Raw genomic sequence first — 12,909 nt, forward strand, 5'->3', positions numbered from 1 at the left:
ATGAAATATGTACTATTGCTTTATATATCAGTTATAAGCTCTTAAAAAGAATAACTGACAGGTTACCAAGTTTTAACAATCTCTCTCTCTCTACAAACACACACACACACACACACACACACACAAACACACATATAAGTGTATGTATTTATTCTTCATATTTAGAAATGACACAGAAATGTCATTAACCTTATTAATGGGATTCTCCCTTCCTAATGCTTCTTTAAGTCTGCAGATATGAATATGAATAAGACATGAAAGATCTCCTCCAAACATTTATGAAGGCACAACAAGCATCTCTGTGTGTTTCTGACATGGCTTATGTTGGGGTAAAAAGTTAAATTACTGCCTTTAAATGGCACCTAATCCTCCTCCCTCATCAAAAGTTACAGAATATATAACTTTCAATAATATTTTACATTTCACAAGTCTACACATACACATACAAGATGTCTCATACTCCACTGTGAAGCCCGTTCTCAGTGTTTGTGCACTGGAGGCTAACACGTTCAGCAGTGATTGTGAAAACAGCCTCTTGGTGTCGAACTCTGCACATACATCATTCTACAAAGTGGAGCCCTAATTCAAATGTAGGAGCGAGAAGAAGAAAAACACATTTTTGACGGGAGGGAGACAGCTTTTTTTGCAAGAGCAACCGTTTGAATCTGCTGCTGGAAACATTAATACGTTTCTAATAAACTGTTTTAGGTGCAGATTCCCCGCTGCCTGCCTGTTTCCTCCTGATGAACTAAAAAGAACAAGAAGATAAAGCAAGTATTTTGCCTTTTGTTGCAGGAGAATTAATACTAGAAACAGGATTTTTCATCTTCTGAGAATCCAAAAAGTTGTTGATTTAGTATCTGATTGAGCCTCTTGGTGTCGTGGCTTTATGGATAACATGATGTCAGTGGTGGAAAGTCATTTGTAAAGTCATTTTTGCTTCAGCTCATTTGCTCAAGTACTTTACAGTTTTGAGGTACTTTTAGCTACCGGAATAACTCAGTTCTCTACTGCTTTATATGTCTACCACTCCAAAGTGCAGAGGAAATGCACAACAGAAATGATCCAGTTGCTGCAGCGACAACAATAACACCACTTGAAAACACTGGCGGGGAAAAGTTGTCTGTTGCCTCAAGTTCTGGGTGCTTCGTCTGCCAATGGGGGACGGTTGAAATATTTGTAATTTTCTACAACCGTATGGAATGAGACATGATAGAGACACATTCATTCTAGTGTCTTTTACACTAACAATGAGAAAGATATTAGAGGAGAGATTTGTAGAAAGCACCTTTTCATGTGAACATTTTCAGTGTTTGTTTCCTCCATTATGCAGCTAACAGAGAGATGAGTTGAGACTTGGCGAAGCATCGAGCAGGAGAGCTGCACAGCCAACAACAAAAAAATAAAAGTCGTGATGTGGAGGTATGGAAGCAGATCCCTTCAAAGCCCTTTATGAATGCGTCAGCATTTCAAATTGCATACAAAAGGTCAGGCAGACAAGAAAGGGAGTTTACAAAGGGAGTGAGATGGAGAAACTTATGAAACTGAAGATGGGGCCGCCTCCATTACTTCGGTGGAGAGGTTGGGGGCTTCCAGGGCGGTGGTTATGGGTGGCTGCAGTAGTCGAAAAAAGGAGCTTTGCAGGGAGACTGATTAGAAAAGTCAAATCAGATGGAGGTTATTGAGAGCAAACCTGCAGGACTGCACCGAGTCTGCACTCTGCTGCCTGACAGTTGGTTGTCTTGAGGCATACAAAGACTCTTGGCAGTGTGTTCAGGAGCAAACGTGGTCTTGTCAGCGGTGATGGAGAGGCCTTGCAGAGGGCAGGACTTTCCAGGGGAAAAAAAGCAGCGCGGTATTGTTGAGACTAAGTTTGAGGTGGTGGGCAGGCATCCAACTGGAGATGTCAGCAGGGCTAGTGGAGATGCGTGCCTCAACCTGAGTGTCAGAGGATGGAAAAGGAAAGATGTGGAAGTTGGGTTAATGATATATATACTATCCTGAACACCACATGAAACACTGACAACGGAGAGATGCCTGTTGGAGCAGCTCAGGCAGGTCACAACTATTTTCTTTGGAGAGGAGGTGAAAAAATGGGCTGTGGTGCGGGTCTCAACCTACTTCACTGAGGATATTTTATATGACTGTTATCTTGATCAAAATGTGCAAAATCAACTCATAATCGTGAATAAAAGGCAGGTGGAGGCCTTGTTCAGACATGTGTGAGAAAAGCTGACAGTGGGAACAAATGTTGTGGAATATACAGCGAGGAGGTTTCTGTTGGTTTTAGAGTGATAGCACAGTCGAGAGGGGAGCCAGGAGGACTCTATATTTGCTGGGTGTGGCTGCAGGCATGAATCAGTGTGTGTGAAAACTATCACTGCGCTGGACAAAATTCCTCAAAACATAGAGTGTATGCAAAGTGTAAATATTTATCGGACATAATTCCACAATAAATGAGGGGGAATAAAACAGTTTTCATATTATATCCACTGGGACAAAATGAGGATTTTGGGAACTAAAGTTGAGTTCGAAGTCACTGAAAAAAAAAAACAAACAGCTTAATGCAAATCAGCCATCATCCCTCTCTGGCTGAGGTCACACTCTGATCAAGGTTAACCGCTATAAACCACATTTTAGTACCATTTAAACAGTTGTATATACTCAACATGTCAAACATTAATTCAAGATTCATGTCAGACCTCAGCTCTGGATTTAATGTATTGCTCTGTCATGGGCAATTGCCTCGACCTTCCATCATTATACAAAGCAGCTGGCCAACAGGATTTACTTTCAACTTGAAAACGCTTCACTTTATGACCTATAACCAAGGCAAGACAGAGACTCACTGACTGAGCTCTTGCAAGCAATTTTTAAACCTAGCTAACATGATTTTGAGTAGCTGAAGCAACATTATGTAAGTTTTTAACCTTATAATAACAGCCTCTAATTCAGTTTGATGGTCTTGTCGCAGGGTGAATGGAGTCTCTGTCACTTGTTTCTGCCCGCTGTAACTTCAGTGAGAGTGTCGGATCACAGCGTTACACACATTTACTTCAACAGACAAGATTCCAACACACAACATTGTTATGTACTGAGCTCTGTTAGTAGTTGGCAGCTACGTCACATCTGACAGATTGTCACAGACCTCAGGTTTGTATTTACAACAGCGGTGTTCCCATCAGGAACTGTGGGGGGCGCCAAATCGCACAAAATGCCAATTTCTACATGATGTTGCTTTAACAAGCACAGTTACACGCAGATCACCTCTCTTCTTCTGGTCATATTTCTCCTCTCTGCTACTGAACAAGTAAATCTCTCTCTTTTGCTCTGTAACATTATTATTATTATCTTGGGACTCTATATCCCTGTGCTCCATCACAATAAGTGATGAGAAGCTAAGTGTGTTTGGTTTGAGAAGGAACTATTCCATACTGTACTATATACTATTGGGCTTGTTGAATGATAAGAACATTGATGACTGTAAATGGAATGTACAGTATGAGTAGTGAGGGATAACGGCAGGAGAGACAAAGGTCGTGAGGACAGGACTGAAGTTAGTGGAGGAATGAGAGAGTCTGGGGGAGAGGCTGAGGGCAGAAGTGGCCACTGTTGATTGGAGTGGATTGTTTTGACAGTAAGACAGCCTCTCCCCGGTCGTCCTGGAGCCTCGACTCTCTCTCTCTCTCTCTCTCTCTGAGCTGAGATCAGCCTCTGACACATAAGTGACCTGGGTGTGAGGAGTGTAAAGTGGTTTGGGGTGTGTTGGTGGGAGGCAGAGACATCACCCTGGCTTTGACACTATGAGACTTTTGACGTCGGGTTTTCCTTATCTCACTAAGCAAGTACACTCACCCAAGTATTGTACTTAAACAGTTTGACATTGTAAAAATAATTTGCATCCAACTAATCTGTCTGTATATAGACTCAGTGGTGGATGAAATAACACAAACATGATAATGTAATGAAATTCACAAAAACAGTCACTAAAATGACAATAAAGATGAATCCACACCAATGTGCAACAAAAGTGTGATATCTTAATGTACAAAACATAGTATTTATGCATAGAGAGAGATTATTTTTAGACTTTTGGGATTAAAAAGTGGATTTATCCTCACGTCAATTTATCAACCCAACTGTGGCAGCGGTTTGCAGACCTGGCCTGCATTGTCGAGCGTTTATGTTCTATAGTGTTGACTTCTGGCTGGAGCAGGAGGAGAGGAGATAAAGAAGAGAGAGAACCAGAATCTCTGGTGAGTGCTGAGGTCAGAGTTTGACCTGAATTCAGACACACCCTAGACATGCGCCACCTCTCGTTAAGCCTACGACTAATGTTCAGTAAAGTAATCAGGCAGTTTCAGCCAGATAAACACCAAAAGTCCAAATGTAAAACAAAAACAAAATCACTTTGTTGGTGGTGAAAACACACTTAAAAATCTACAGTTGCTATTTAAAATCGAAGACTGAGACAGAAATGTTAATGGACAACATCATTTTTAAAAAGGTTTACTTACATTATTTTCATCCTTTGTCTTGTTCCGCAACATCCTTCCTCACTCTCTGACTCTTTCCTGGAAGTTATAGCAACAAGTGACCGAATGAAACGTAATGTTACTCTCAGTAAACTTGTGGATTTCTCTGGTTTGAACATAATTTTGGATAATGTAGGTCCACAACTCGACAAAATACATCACAAAGGTCAAGTTGTTTTTTAGGGCTTTTAATGCAGAATTCTGACGTATCAGATTTGACAGAGAGGTTGAATTCTACGATTGTTTTTACAAGCTAAGTTAGACTCAGAAGATCTTTAATGGATCAGTAATAATAAGCAAGTGATCTGAGGCATACAGACAAGCATACAGATACAAGTGCACTCAAACACAGCACTCTCTTACACACACACACACACACACACATTGTAGGAGTGATGTCAGAGCTGAGTGTAATGCAGGATTGTTTCTCAAGAAACTTCAAGTCATGGTTCTCGTCAACAAGATGTAGTGTGGGAGAAACTGATGCCAGGCGCAGCTGGGTTGCCCTCTGCTCTTCATCACCACAGAGGAGGTGTCATTTACAGTAAGACACCACCTCCTTACCCCACCACACCCCACCCTCCTTCGATTCCCCCTCTACCCACCGCTGCCTCTTACCCCATCCTTTCCTCAGTTAATCTCCTCACTTCGTCACTGACCGTGAGTTTCATTTTCGAGGAATGTTTACTCCTCTGGCCTAAGCTAAGAAGTCTAAAATAGCAAAGCTGATAGAAAGGTTAGATAAACACTTTTGAGAGTTTAGTCAGATTGTTTCTGTGGAGTATTTCGATATCAAACAAAATATCCCTCAAGTTATTGTCATTTAATAATAAAACTCTGTAGTTTACTTGTTTCTTACATGACAGAAGCTCATTTTTCTCCGGCTACGTCACATCAATATCACCTTCACTAATTTTCTTGCTTATGTGTTTCATATAACCCAGGGCCGTTGTTAATAGCTTAGATTGAGATTGTCTCTCGCTGTGCAGCGAGCAGTAACTGTAGCGAGACTTTCTCACACTGTGTGTTGTCTTTGGCTCCAGCAGCCACGGTTCATTTCCTTTTGTCTTCTGCAGCACAACTGCTGCCAATATTCATGTGAAATATTTCAAGAAAATGAGCTGCAGAAATGAGTCTCCCCCATCTCTCTCCCCTCCCTCCCTCCTCCTCTCTCTCACTCTTTCTCACACACACACTCGATATGTGTGTGTGTATGTATGTAAAGGGGTTGCTCGTGATTCTTGAGTTTGGTTGCTTTTTTGCCATGAGGATTAAACAATGATTGAATTATAACAACTGCTCCGGATCGGCCGTCTAGTATCACATATGGTCTCCTCAGTAACACACACACAAATATTAACGCACTGCAGCAGCACAGAATCAAACGTAACCACAAAATAACTGGGAGGAATCCGTTTTTCTCCAAATGGATCATTTTCCTTGCATGTACCTAGGCACTGCATGAACTAATTTCCCTTAAAAAATGTTTCCCCGAGAAAAACGGAATCAAATTTTTCGGGTCATAAAAAGTTGTAATTCGTCCCTTTAATGGTCAGGATGGCTCTCTTAAGCAGCAGCTATGAGGAGGACAAGGAGGAACACGGGGTTGACAGCATGAGTCATCTCTGAGTGTCCGGGGAGCAGAGTTTAATAGCTGATGTACTCACCCTGGATGTTTTTGGGACATACTGCTCAGCCTCTGGCGTCATTCCTGATTAAAAAAACAGGAAGTTGTATCAGGACACCCCCCATGGATGGAGAGAAGTAAGCTCATTGCATCCTCAATGTCATCCCTAATAAGAGTGTATAAGGTTTGTGTATATATAGAGATTCATAATTTAACAAAGATTCACCTTTAAGTGCCTCTAAACCGAAACAAATGAACACTATTAATTATCTTGTTTGATAGATTCATAGAAAGTTGTGTAAAAATGACAACTGGCCCGACATTTTCTTGACCAGAAGCAGTGAATTTCTTTAGTCTCCACTGTATGTCATACAACCGCATAGTCACAACAACGCTATGAATTAGACACAGGGTTACCCACACCTTCTTAAACATTATATTGAATGACTTTTGAAAGACTTCCAAGGTCAAATACTGTTGCATTTAAGGAGCTAATCTGTCATAATTCTAGACATGAATCAAGGTGAATTACTTTTACAACACTAAGAGTTTTTATAATGACAGTGACCAGGCTTTAAAGCAACATTGTGGAACTTTTTTTACCTTAAAGCACCAGCAGTTGTGATGAATTAGAGGTGTTCCTGTTATTTTGTCCACACCCTGTGTCTGAACACAGACAGATTTATTCAGGGTCTGTCCCCTGTAGGGCACCGTGGATAGTATTTTTGGCAGAAGCCATCCATCCAGGCTGGTCTAGCCGCCCACTTACAGTATCTCCCCTCCACATGTGATTTACGCTGCAGTCGGTGTCCCCCCACACAAATCTGACCATCTTAGGGATGGAAAACATTCCCTGGTGAGTTTTCCCGCCAGGGGTTCGCCGCCACCATCTGTAAAAGACACTCAGCTCAGTGGTAGAGACCCATAAACACACTCCATGCAATTAGACACATTGAGAAATATACTCATATACACACTACTCTTGTATTAATTTGATGCCTTTATCACTTCAGATATAAATACTTTCCTCACAAAAGGGAGAACAGAAGAGGAGGTGGAGAGGAGGACAGGGGCTGTCATTGAGATACATTACATGAAAAGATGTCAGTGATGGAAACTAGAAGACAGAGTTTAACCCTTGAGTTTCTGTTGACTTTGGCTTTGGTTTGTTGTTGTTCGGGGTCCCACTTAGGTGCAGCGGTGCTTTGAGCTAAACGCTAACATCAGCATCATAGAATGGCCACATTTACCAATGCTAACATGCTCATGTTTAGCCTGTTTGCAGCATGACATGTTATCACTCCTGACTCTCCAAGGGAATGTCATTATGATCTTTGGACAAAATTATTTGACAAACACAAACTCTGACCTGATGATGGCACATGATGACAGCAAGATGGTCACCAAAGTTATTACAATTCATCCTGAAGTGCGACATGATATCTATCTGGCAGATGTTGAGATTTTTTACTGGAAACTTGTGAATCATTGCTGATGTTGCTTTATGACAAATGAAGACATCATGAACATCAGCAGTATTCATCCTCACGAACCCATGAACGATACAAAATTGGCAATCCATCCAACGGTCTCTGTTAAATTAAAGTCTGGGTCAAAGTTGTGTACCAACTGACCGATAATGCCATGGCGGCTATGTGATCAATGATGATAGTAGTTTCATAGCAACCAAATTTCTCCTTCAAATAATGGGAACAATAATCTTTTTCTTCTGAGTTCGTTAAAACAGAATTCATAGATAGATTTTGAAGTCGTAACCTTTCCTTTGTCACAAACTAAGCTTGCATGTTCAGTGGTGAAAAAAATGAAAAAAAAACAAAACATAAACAGATCCCAAATAAAGAAATAAATTTTTTGGATTGATATGTTGTATGGGTTGATTATAAACTAAATCTGTATATAATCAATTTGTTTGCCAAAAAGTGATGAAAGAAGAAATGTACAATAAGTAATCCTGCTTAGTGTAGTGTTCAGAGTTGAAACTACATCTCATTTGGGATAAAACTCATATCACACTTCTTTGGGATTTGAGAGGAGTAGTTCTTTGAACATGTATGTTATCGCAGGCAGTGCTGTATCGTAGGCAACTGTGCCTGTTTCAGTTTCTTGAAGACGTTTAACTTCTCACCCAAGAGGCTTGGAGTGTCCTTACAGAGTTGTTAAGGACACATGTGAGATCTGAGTTTCACAGTCATAAGGGTCACTTGTGGGTCGTTGACCCAACCAACCTTCATGTGGGTTGCTAAGACTAGATGAGCACGGATGTGAATGGTTGTTAAGTGTCTGGGGAGGAAACTCAGTACTGCATTGTCGGTGGGTGATATGTAATGTCTTAGTGCACCTCCTCTGTTCAAAGACGGTCGTTTCAGTTTGAGATAGACGGATTCTGTTACTCCTCTTACAAATCATCTGTCTTCTCTGGTCAAGATGTTTACATTGTTGTCCTCAAAGGAATGATTTTCCTCCCTCAGATGCAAGTGGACAGCAGAGTCTTGACCTGATGCGTTGGCCCTCCTCTCAACTTGTTCGATGAGGAGGACAGCAGTGAGCCAATACCACAGCCGTGCTTCGGTCTGTGAGACCTTTGCTGTACTGGACGTAGGTAGCCGTCAGACAGAGGCCAAGTAGGGCAAAAGTGTTGTCTTGGGTGAAGCTGGTCGTGCTGGACAGGATGCTGTCCTGTAGCAGGCCTTTCTTCACCGTACTTTTGAGTGGGAAGGTATGTAAAAATGTAAAAAGTGATGTGACATCATAAGAAACCATTGTTTTGTCTGAGTCCAGTGTTATTTCTCTCACCTTGTTGGCAAAGTTTTTGATGTGGTGATGAGAATTACTGAACAATGGAGCAAGGATACTGGCTAAGTGCTTGGATATGTTATAGGTTACTGGGTTGATGCTGAGTTCTAAGTGGTGCTCCTTCCTTATGTCTCTTGGGGAATTCATAGACACATGGGATGGCTTCAACAGGCTATAGTCAGTATACCATACAGGCTGTGGTTACCAATAGGATCTCACCTCAGTGTCTCATAGGTGTTGGTACCGTGAAGCCGATCAGTGACTTTGCTGTAGTAATCTGCTGTGCACTACAGTGCATCTCCCTTTGTCTCATTTGAGTGATACCAGGGCCTTTCTTTCGTCAGTAATGAGGTTGGAGGGGGGCACTTTTGAGCAAGCAAGAGTGGCTGATACCCTCAACTGTATCTGTTCTGCCTCTGATTCTGCCAACTTGTTGTTTCTGATGGCTGACTCTGTTGCTGTGAGGAACTTTAGTACTGGCATCTGTTCTGGAGTTACTGCAAAGTTCAACATCTTCCTCCAGTTGGGTAAGCTTTATGTTAGATGTGTCTTGATGTGCTGTGATGTTGATGTCCTTATTTCTGTGTGATGCTTGGGCCTTCTCAGTAAACTTGTAGACATTTTCCAGGACTTGACTTGGTAGAAGTGAGGTTCAGTCAGTCTCAATAGTGAGTGCATTGATGAGAAAATTAATCTACCGCTCTCTTTCATCAAGTAGCTGGTTTTGAGCCCTCTGAAGGATCTTTGTGGCTCTGTGTCTTTTCACAGGGGAACTGTGAAGAAATGCCGGCTACAGGACAGCATCCTGTCCAGCAGAACCAACTTCACCACAGACCACATTTGTGCCTTACTTGATTTCTGTCTGATGACCACCTCCTTCCAGCACAATGAAGGTCTCACAGACAGAAGCACAGCTGTGCCATGGGTTCCCTGGTGTCCCCAATAGTAAAATTCTCTTCATCAGAGAAGTTGATCGGAGAGCCTTGATTGCCTTAACAGGAACTGCTGCTAGACACTGGTTCGGGTATGTGGATGACACCTGGGTCAAAATCAGAATCAGAAAACTGGAAGCCTTTACAGAACATACAGTATTTATACTGTGGACAATAACATCAAGTTCACAGGGGGAGATGTCAAAGGAGACTGTCTGCCCTTCTTGGACTGTGCAGTGAACACTGAAGAAGACAGAAGCCTCAACATTTAAGTGAACAGAAAACCTACCCACACAGATCAATTCTTGCTGTATGACTCTCATCACCCACTGAAGAACAAGCTGGAGGTCATCAGAACCCTAAACCATCAGGCTGAGACCATGCCCACAAAGACAGAGAGGAAGGACAAGGAACAGAAGCACATCAGGGGACCAATTCAAACCTGTGGTTACCCAAACCGGACCTTTGTCAAAACCTCTAAAAGATCCAGAGCGGAAAGAGATGAGGAGACAGAGAAATGTAACAACATCGTCATTCCTTATGTCACATCTGAGAAACTCAGGAGGACCTTCAATAAACATCATATCCTGGTTCACTTCAAACCTACCAACACACTGAGGCAGAAACTTGTCCATCCTAAGGACAAAACACCCAGGCATAAACAGAATAGTGTAGTTTATGCTGTTCAATGCAGCCAGGACTGCACACATTTGTACAATGGGGAGACAAAACAACCTCTTCATAAACGAATGGCACAATACAGGAAGACTGACTCCTCAGGTCAAAGCTCTGCTGTTCACTTACATCTGAAGGAGAAAAAACATTCCTTTGAGGACAACAATATAAACATCTTGGTCAGAGAAGACAGCTGGTTTGAAAAAGTAGTAAAAGAATCCATCTATGTCAATCTGGAATGACCATCTTTGAACAGAGGAGGTGGACTAAGACTTTACTTATCACTCACTTACAATGGAGCATCCCCAGAGAGTATAGCAACCATTCACACCTGTGCTCACCTAGCCCAAACAAGCCATATGAAGGCCAGTTGGGTCACCGGATCACAAGAAGCCCTAACAGCTCTGAAACTCCTACACAGGGTTTAAAAGTCTACAATTCACCTCCAGCTAGTTAAAACTGAGGAAGCATCTTGGATGAGAGGTGAAAGATCTTCTAGAAACTGAAACATGTCCAGTGGCCTGTGATACGGCACTTAAAATTGCCATGATCTGGATGACTGAGAACCTTCATCACGGCAACTGGACATTTCCAAAATGCTGCCTCCAGCTGTGGTGAATTTTAATTTTTTTTGTTACTATGGTAGACCTGGTATTATCACAAGTACATTTGATATTTATCTGATGCAGACAGCTTCACAATCCAGTAACAACTTCATACTATTAATCAGGTCATCAGATAAAAGAGAACACCACCTCATTACCTGACCATAAGCAGTACGTTATAGGCTAACATTAGCGACACCTTCTCCTTCAGTGTGCACTGATATTATAGGAGTCAAACAACTTCGCTGCTGGACTTTGGATGAATTTTGGCCGTCATATGCAATCCCACCAATAGCAATGTAACTTTAGCTAGTTAGCTATTAAGACATTAGAAAACTAGCAGTGGTTGTTTTATACTTGTAGTAAAGAAAAGGACAATAATTCATTGAACCAACCGTGAGTTCTCATTTTTACTGTAAAGTGTGCCTCTGAAAAACCTCAGTTTGAAGGGCCATGTGTCCCTAATACTGTAATTAAGTGGGGTGTATTAAGCCTTAGCTTCAGGTGATTATACACTAATGTCAACACTATGAGACCCTTTGAGAGCCCAAACAGAACTAATGCTTAATTTTCTGTAGCGAGTACTGGTCATGAAATTGGGAATAGTCAAGAAGTAACAAGGCGATAAAACAACAGTGTGTGTTCTGAGCTGCTGAGATGTTCTTCTGGACCACGAACAGAAAGTCCAGCATGACCAAGAATCACTGAATCATCCCTCCTGGTGTTTGCTAGAATCCAAGTTTTGATCTCAGCCCCTGCTCGAAATCCAAGGGAGAAGTGTGAGCTGCTGGCCAAAGCATGAGGAAAGGGCAGAGGAATGGAGAACTAGGAGAGAGAGACCAACAGTGGAGGAAAAGTCGCGTTCTGAGGCCGGCCAACAAAAAAAGTTTTGATTCAAGTCTCCCACATCTGTCTGCTGCTGCCTCGTGCAAGAATCCTGGAATCCCCCACCCCCTCATCATCACCGTGTCTCACACACACACACACACACACACACACACACACACATACACACACGCGCGCACACACAAATGCAGATTCGATTCCAATCCACCGGCACAGGGCATGAAAACAAACATTTTCAAGGAAGTTCTTAAGCCAAGTGGCAGATAAGCATGGCTGCTAACTGAACATGAACACACACACACGCACACACATGCACACAAAGTCATACTCTTGGAGCAGAGGCTAATGGCATGAACTGACAGTGACCTAGTTTCCAAAGGGGCAATGATAAAGAGAGAGTGGAAAGAGGTAAAGAAACTCCAGGGTGTGTTGTGCCTGAGGACACAGTGCATTGTGCGTATGGGTGCGTATGTGCGTGTGCGCGTGTGCATGTGCATGTGCGTGTACGTGTGTGTGTTTCCGCTCAGAGAGGCCTGCCAACAGCCAGCAGTCCACACACCCATCAGAGCTTCGAGATGAGCCATCATGCTAAGCTGGGGTAGAGGGGAGGTAAGTAAAGAGTAAGGAGTGAGATGATCACTGTGGGGGTTACACACACACACACACGGGTACACACACAAATGCACACACACACACACACACACACACACAAACACACACATATGCACATCTCTTCTGCACTGGCCAACAGCAGCTTACTGTATACTCATTTAACGGAGACTTCTGGCTCCCCACTCTCCTCAGCATGCCCTCACTGGTTCCTGACTTTTGGAAACAGGAAACAGAACCAGGCACAGAAGCCAGGCCGTCTCTTT

Source organism: Acanthopagrus latus, chromosome 4 (genome assembly GCF_904848185.1).
Source record: "Acanthopagrus latus isolate v.2019 chromosome 4, fAcaLat1.1, whole genome shotgun sequence".
In the NCBI taxonomy this organism is placed as follows: Eukaryota; Metazoa; Chordata; class Actinopteri; order Spariformes; family Sparidae; genus Acanthopagrus; species Acanthopagrus latus.